The sequence below is a fragment of the Quercus robur genome, chromosome 10 (assembly GCF_932294415.1).
Source record: "Quercus robur chromosome 10, dhQueRobu3.1, whole genome shotgun sequence".
Lineage (NCBI taxonomy): Eukaryota > Viridiplantae > Streptophyta > Magnoliopsida > Fagales > Fagaceae > Quercus > Quercus robur.
In genome coordinates, this window is record NC_065543.1 from 5129279 (window position 1) to 5138539 (window position 9261).

Below are 9261 nucleotides of genomic sequence, written 5' to 3' on the forward strand. Positions count from 1 at the left end.
TAGTTAGCCACTTATTGCACATCCATAACAAAATTTAAAAATAGTTTAAATTTCAAAGATATCAACTATCCTTAAAACTGAGAAAAAGTACGTAACATTTTTTATAGAATAGTAAATTAATAATTACTATAAAAAAATGTAAATTGAATTTTACATAGAATTATACAAATGATAAATATAATTTATGTTACAAAAGAAATTTTTTACAACAATTTGTTAGATAACAATCACTTCATGTGAGGTTTAAATTGAAGAGCAAGATTTAGGTACAGTACTTAGATACTGTTCCTTAGGTAACCTCACAGCAAGCCTTCAAAATAGAACCCCAAAAATCCTTCCTTTTTACATCTTCACTAACACAAAACAAAAAATCCCTCCTCTCCTTTACCAACCCGAAAATCCTAGGCACCATACAATTAAACGGATATAGATAAGCACTATGCTTATCTGACCCAATTCCAACACTAACACACTCAAAAGACTTCCTAATGTTAGGGATAATCATAAGTTAACCTCTTATTCAAAAGGGTAACAACTAAAAAGAAAAGATAAAGTGATCCACATCTAATATGAACTTTGCAGGCCATAGAGTTTGTATGGCCGTGAGCAGAAAAAGCAGAATAGCAGCAAGGAGATTTTAAATAAAATAAAATTAAAAAAAATTCCAAATTCACAAAATAATATTATTTTACCATCAAGTAGGCACAACATTCAACATCAAACAACATTGTAAATAAGGCCAATTCATACAATAAGTAGTAACTTACCTTAGTAGCCCTGGTAATTCCCTACTTGATGTATCATTAAGTGTGTTCTGCGTGGCTGCATCAAAAAATGCAGTAACAATTAGGACAACTATCAAACAATTTCGAACAATAGAATCATAGTTACATAGCCAACACCTCACCAATGGACAGAATGTGTGTAGGGGCCTTTTTTATGGTTAAAGTGGGGTTGGGCTTCCTCCTGCGGTAATGGGCCTGAATGTTTCTAAGTAAGAGAGTTGGGACCGGTCCAACTATAACTCAACTTGAGCCGGTTTGTGCACAAACTATGCCTCGTCTGCCAGGAGTAGGCTTACGACAAGCAGAACTATTTCAGATGAGTTACGGCAGGCAGATATAATAATAATAGCAAAACAGAGTACTCTGACTATTTAAATAAAATGGCCAAGTAATCCCTACTTATAAAACATGATTACAGTCGCGATAATTTCATTTATAGAGAAAGTAAAGGAGAAAGAAAATAATATGAACTAATCAAGAATGGGCATAAATCAAGTTTTAAGTTTGGTCCGCCGAAGCAAAACCAAAGAGGGGAGAACGCCTCTTCTCAATGCAAATAATCTCCCAGGAAAAGATCCTGCCGTGGGGATTAATGGTTTTGAGGGAGTCGGACCTGAATGGTTATTGCCCAAAAGGAATCCTGGTTATGTTTTGGAAGAGAGCAGGATTTGAAGGGGGAGAGAGGGAAATCGACCTACTAGTGCATGCCCATTGTGTTATCTCTCTTTTTTCCTCAATTTCCTCTCTTCTTCCTCTGTTTTCTCTCTTATCTTTTTTCCTTTTCTTTCTCTTGTTTACTTTCACTCTGCTTTTTTTTTAGTCCGTAAATATCCTCTGTTTTTCGATCCTTTTTTCAAGGCACGGCAAGGGTCCTTTTATAGTGCCTGCCATGGCCAATATTTTACCACTTTGCCCCTTAACCGCCTTTGTCTGGTCTGGGCATACTTGCCGACCACCAAGTCTGTGTGATACTCACCCTTGCCAGACAAAGGCAAGTTTGTTTCATTCGTCAGTCCACCGTAGCACTCTTACCTGCCACGGTATAAATGCTTTCTCTCTCTTTCCCTCAAGGCATGCACCTAACGGTTCGCCCCTCAACCTTGCCTCTTTTGGGTGGTCTGTCATCCCAACAGGATGTACCTCCCAAAAGGGCTTGGGCAGGAGCCGCAAAATAGGTCTTTTCCTCTCTCCCCACCACCAAACCATACCCCCTTTACCTCTTACCTCTGGCCCATGACCCCACCACGTCCCATATTGGCTGGGTACAGGTTGGTGGTGTCTGGGCCTTGCGCGTGCTTTCCTTTCAGATATGTCCAAAAATCTATCTGCTGCTCATGCGTCTGTCGTGATCTGAAGGCTCGTCGTCCGTGTTTTTTGACCTCTTATGTGGGCTTTTCTTTGTTTTCCCGCTTCATTCAAGAGCTGGACTTTGTCTGATGATGGGCCTTACATTTCTTTGGCCCACTTTTGGTTTTCTTTATTTCTTGCAACGTTGTACTGTTATTCCTGCCGTAATAACTTAATCCGGTTGGGCCTCTTTTGGGCTAGCCGTTTATTCCTTCTCTCAGTGGCTTGTCATGGCCACTGTTTTGCTTTTACTTATGGGCTCCTATGTCCCTTTGGGCTTTCCTTTGGACATCCATGGCCTGTTTACTTTCTTTGGGCTTCTTCGGCCCATTTGCTAATTCCACACTCCCATGGGCTTTTTACTAACTTCATTGGGCTTCCCTGGCCCAATAACCTTATTCTCATCTTTGGGGTTCATGGGCGTGCCATAAACCCCTTACTCTCTTAGTTTGCATTGTCTTGGGCCTGCGGCAGCCCTTTCTCGCTTTTCTACCTCATACATTGCCCATAGGATGCCATTTCTTTCTTTCCAGGCTTCTTTGAGCCCACTTGCCTCTTCAAGACCCATTTGTTTATTTGTTGGGCCTGTGATCCATTATTCCTGCCGCTTGGGCCTAATGGTTTTTTGCTATCTATTTTGTCAATTCCTTGTTGCCCTTATTATTGGGCTTTCTTTCTGTCTGCCTGGGCTCTCACAAATGGCCCTCAACAATGTGCAAAGGAGATATATGTGTTAATAGGATAAGAGACCCACCACTGTTGAGAAATTTGACAAAATATAACATACTCTCATCACGTTGATCTCTTGTTATGCAAAAATCCCAAAAACAGAAATGCCAATAGACAATGTCTAAAAAATATGTAGAAAAAAATTGGATCAAAACACTCACCATCATTGTAGTGGTCATTAATCTAATGAAGAGGAAATAATAAGGACGGCCAACATGAGAGAGAATGAGGAAATTTTTGTCAAAAGTGAAGATTTTTTTTTTTTAGAAGAAAATTGAAGAATTAGGAGAGTGCACTATTCATTGAGTTTGTGTTTATGTCCGAGAGAGTGGGCTCCTTTTTTCTAGGCATTTTTGTTTGTGGGAGTTAAGATAGTAATTCACAGTTATCTTAAATTGAACATGCTGAATAATTAGTAGTTTTCTTTCTGAAAAACTAAAATTTAGGACAATAGTTGGTAGTTTTTTTTACACATTTATCCTTACTAATTTAAAACTTGTAAGGGAATAGGATGAGGGTACTTTGGGCATCCAAAATGAGGAATCTAAACAGGGGAAACCCCTTAAATAAATTAAACATGCTGAATAATTAGTAGTTTTCTTTTCGAAAAACTAAAATTTAGGACAATAGTTGGCAGTTTTTTTTACATATTTATCCTCGCTGGTTTAAAACTTGTAAGGGAATAGGATGCGGGTACTTTGGGCATCCAAAACGAGGAATCCAAACAGAGGAAACTCTTTAAATAATAGTATAGATATAGATATTGTATAAGCAATGTAATCCTAAAAAAAAAAAAAAGGTTGAACCCAGTGGTAACTAATACCGGTATATCACGTCCCATGAACTCAGTGGAGCACTAATCCACAAGTTTTGTGTATTATTGCAGTTTTTTTTTTTTAATTATAAAATGTGAGATTGCAAGATTAATTATTATTATTTTCAGTGGCGGTGGCACGTTATGGTCAGGGTGTTCCCAAGAACACCCTGACTTGAAATTTTTTTTTTATATATAATAATTAAATTTTGTTTATTTGTTTACCCTTAAAAAAAAAAATATATATATATATATATATATATATATATGAACACCCTCAACAAAAAAAAAAGGAACACCCTCAAAAAAAAAAAAAAATTGTAATAGAGCAAAACAACGGACGGCAAGCCCAACATCAAGCCCACGGCAAGCCCAACAGAGCCCAACGGATTACAGAGAAGCAAACCCACGGATTAAAAAAAAAAACCAAAACCCCAATACAGAGCAAATCACTAAATCAAAAACCTCAAATCAGTTAATCAGTACACCAGAAATCACTAAAGCTAAAGCAAACCTAAAAAACAAAGCAACAGAGCAAGTGAGCAACGCCTCCCCTTAGAAGTTAGATCGGTCCAGTCGCACTGTCGCAGTCCAGACTCCAGCACATCGTCGCCCGACTTGACTCGCCCCTCATCGGAGATCAGTCCAAAGCACATCGTCGCTCATCGGAGATCGCTCGTCGGAGATCGTTCACACATCGCATCGCTCATCTCTCGAAGATCGCTCGTCGGAGATCGCTCGCACATCGCGTCGCACATCGCTCGCAGATCGCTCGACGGTCACTGCCTCAGCCTCAGCCTTCACTCTTCTGGCCTACCTGCTCTGCTGCTCCGGTGCTCCCTCAAGGAATTTCTCTCACTTTTTCTCTTTGACTCTCACTCTCTCTCTCTCTCTCTCTCTCTCTCTCTCTCTCTCTGAAATCTGAAATGAAATGAAGCTCTGTCTTTGTCTCTCTCTCTCTTTATTCTTTAAGAGTGACTTTAAATCTTTATCTGAACTGTGAGGAGTAACTCTGAACTGTGATTGGCTGAAGCTTTTAAGTTTATTAATATTTTGCATATTTTTTGACTTTTTAAATTTGGTTTTATCTTATGATTCTTATCCGTTGGTTGGTGTGTGTTGGTGTTGGTGTTTGTGTTGGTGAGTTGGTTAGATATTGTCTTTTAGTGTAATGTTATTGTGATTTGTGATTGTGAAATTTTCTGATTGACAGTTGGCTCATGATCCTAATAATAAATAATTTAATTAATCAATACATTATAAAAGATAAACAAATTAAATTATGTTAGGTTAAATAATAATTAATAAAATAACAATATAACAAATTATAGTTTATAAAAGACAAAAAAATTAATAAAACAACTAAATAACAATAATTAATAATTTTATTAATATTTCAAATGAACTTATAGTTTATTGTACAGCTACCTTTGTTCATTTATTTTCTTTTCATTTTTTTTTCCTTTTGAGGTTTTTCGGTGTACAAAATGCAAATTTGTTTTGGTTTTAAGAACTTTTTTTTTTTTTTAAAGCACAAACTTCATACTGGCCAAATCTTAAATTTCGGTCGGTATTTACCGAAACGTCACGAAACACTCGAAATAGACTGAAATAGCCCAAAATTTTTTCAAAGTAAAATAGGAATACCCTGGACAAAATTCCTGGAGTCGCCACTGATTATTTTGAATAGGTTTAATTATTAAGAAAAAGTGGAAACTTAAACAGCATTTTGTCCACTTTTTTAATTGGATTCTCACTAAAAGTGGCCAAATGTTGACCACTTTTAGTGAGTCTATAAGAAAGTGGACAACATTTGGCCACTTTTGGAGAGAAGCTAGCCATAAGAAAGTGGACAACGTTGTTCACTTATAAGAGAGAAAGTGGATAACGATGTTCACATTTAAGAGAAAAAATGGACAGTAATATCCACTTTTAAGAGAAACAGTGAGCTTTACTGATGAAGTACGTCTTCTGAACAAAATCATGGGATCTAATCTCAATCCCCTTTCTCATGGTAACACTATTACCATTGAAAGAGCTAATAATCTCCTTTATGCTCTTCTCACAGATGTTCCCATAGATCTTCCCTCCATTTTGTGTCAGTCTCTGTTGGGTGTGTATTACTCTCATGACTACCGTCATAATCTATATCTGCCTTTCTCTATCACTCGTATTCTTATTCATTTAGGCTTCTATCTACCTACACCTTTCATAGAACTTAAGCCTAGGTTTGTTTTTGGTTCTAGTACTCTAAAGAAAATGCAGGCACAATTAACCAAAAATAAGGGTGATAAGAGATAACGAAGTACTTTAGGAGTGGATGATTATGAAGATTCAGATGATGAACCACAACAACATCCAGCAAATGTTCCTCCACCTGCTACTTCTACACCACCAATGCCACGGGGTGCCTCTCTTGAAGCTATCATGGCACAATTGCAATTGCTTAATCAACATGTGAATGTGATCGTGGACACACAGTTGGAACATGGACAGGTTATATCCTCAATGGCTGATAATATTGATGATTTGAGGAGGGTAGTGAGACCTTAAACAACGATAAATATGTCAATAGCAACATCAAATGAAATTCATTGCGTCTCCCCAATGAAATAAACATCAACACCATCATTTTCTTCTTCTCAAACCAAACTTTCTCCAACATTAGAAATTGTTTATCAATCTCCATAAACCAAGCAAGAGTCATATACCTCTCTTGTATCAAGCTTCTTTGTACTGGTACGAATAAAAATTCTGAAAGATGGAGGCTTTTCAGCTACCGAAGCAGTAAAAAAGTCTCTACTCACCATTCTTTTCTTTGCAACAATAGTAATACAAGAAGATGCTATTTGACCTCTTTTTCTTTGAAGGCTAATCAAGCTAAGTGAAATATTGTGATCATAATGTTCAATTTATTTCTTCTGGACCTTTAGTTTCACTATCCAAATCAATACATTAGTTTCACTAATTGAAATCATGATCTCATTAGCTTCTACACTTGATTCAGAAACCTCTCCAGTTATTGTTTCCTTCTTGTCCAAATCTATTATATTATCCCAATTTGCAATTACTTTCCAATTATTTAAATGGAATATTCCTACCTGCAATGGCTCTGTGTTTACTATTGGCAATCTGGCATGCATGCTTTACACAAGTTCTATAAATATTGATTTTTAAAATAAAAAATCAAAAGACTCAATTTACATATTTAGGGTGTGTTTGTTTTGGCTTCAAACCACTTCCAGAAATGCTTTTCCGTAAAAGTGGGTATTTGGTTGTTACTGAAAATGTTTTCAGTGTTGATCGTAAAACAAGAGCAATGGGGCGGAAAATATTTTTTGTCGTTATTTTCACTTCAAACCATTTCTGGAGACACGCAAAGAAAGAAAGGACTCACAGGCGCACGGACGCGCAAACACAAAGAGAGAGAGAGAGCTCGAGCACGAGCACACCCACAAAACCCAGATCACGCCTCCCCTCAGCCAAGCTCCAGCCAGTCCAGCCAAGCTCCGATCACGCTGGCCCACTGCCCAGATCACGCGCCGGCCAAACACCCAAGACCCACAAACACCGGTCCACCCAGATCTCAACCCACCCCTCCCTCATCACCGATCCACCTCTCCGATCGCCAGCCATGCATTAACGAGCTCCGATCAATCTTGACAACCGACTGCAAGCCGTGCTCCACCAGGCTCTCCAACGCACTGGCCGCCGCCATCGATCGCCGATCTGGCCGCCACCGACCACCAGCCCACTCCACTCCACCCCTAAACCCACTCGATCTGACCGCCGCCGCCTCCATCCACTCTGATTCTCTCTTTCCCGATCTCTCTTTCCCTCAATCTCTTGCTCTTTCTTCCCCCTCTCACTAAGTTTGTGAATAAATGATGTTTTTGTTTTGATTTTTGTTTCTTGTGTTGTTTATATATTTTGATTCTATGTAATAATATTTGTTTGGATCTTAAGAAAATGTGAGAAACATGATAAAAATGGGTTTTCTAGAGCATTTTCAGCAAAACAACCAAACACTATAAAATATTTTCAAAACATTTTTTGGAATGCAACCAAACACTTGAAAATATTTTCCTTTCCTGAAAATAGCATTTCCAGAAAATATTTATTTTCAGGAAAATATTTTACATGAACCAAACACAGCCTTATTTGCATCCACATGATATAGAGTCACAAACTTCATTTATCTATTTATATTTGCATTCTCGCAAATCGTGATATATACTCTTTTTTTTGGATCTGTCTTGATACATACTTAATTGATGGAGTATGGGAAAAAAATGGTAAGTGTAAAAAAATTAATTGTACTCCTCCAATCATTAGCTTCCATTCATTCCTGTCTTTCAACTTTCAAGACGCTATTTGCATTGATTGACATCTATCTATAAATAACAGCATTAATGCATACCAATGCATTACCTAGTTTTGGCTTCGCAGCCCTCAAAACAGAAGACAAAACCATGGCTATCCAAACACAAGCCAAGATGATTCCAGTTCTTGATTTCTCCAACTTGGAGCTGAAGCCCGGAACAAGTCCATGGTTGTCAGCTCGCAAAGATGTTTGCCGTGCACTTGAAGAGTACAGTTGTTTTTGTAGCGGAACTCGGCAATAAAATTCCTTTAGAGCTTCACAACACAATGTTTAGCTCAGTTAGAGAGTTGTTTGAGTTCCCCATAGAAACCAAAAGGAAAGTCACTTCTGAAAGGCCTTTCCATGGGCTACTGCTCCTTTTGAACGCATGTTGATTGATAATGCAACCTCCAAGGAAGAAACTCATAAGTTGACCAATATCTTCTGGCCCAATGGAAATGATCATGTCCGGTACGTGATAATCTAATCTAAATCTTGTCTTCTCTTTTTTTAATTATAGTTCTAAATTGACAAAAAAATAAACCACAGTATTCTCTAATAGCTTATGCTTATTACTTTTTATTTTTTAAAAACTTTGTACAATGTAACAATAACTCTTTTTTGTTGTGTTTTTCTCTTGGTTAATGAGAGAACTAATTCATTCATGAAGCTTTTGGCGGAATTGGATCAAATGGTGACCAATTCTACCACTGTTATCTATTAAATAAGTAAGGGTAATTTAAAGCTTATTGTGTTACACAAAAGTAATCATTATTTGAATTTATTGCAACAATTAAAACAAAAGTAGTAATTTTATTTTCATGGCATGATGGTTTAAAATTAAATCATGCAACAAAAACAAGCAATAATGGGAACAAGCAACAAAACACGAAGACAATAATGAAATTAACAAGTGCAAGTAATGAAACAAGATCAATTTTATTATGTAATGCATGCTTAAAGTTAACCCCCCGCGGGGGGGCGGGGGGGGGTTTGTTTTATAGAAAATCATTCATCCTCTTTTTTTCCCCTCTAAATTAGAAACAATAAGACCCATGCTTTTTAATCCATTTAAGTTGTAACAAATTTTGGGTGTTAGAAGATTAATGCTTTAGCAGCAATTTTTTGGGGGTGGGCTAGAGCTTGTGAGAATTGACGGAGAGTTCACTTCTATTTGAGATTAAATTTTAATTATTGAAAAAAAAAAAATGTAATGCGTGGCT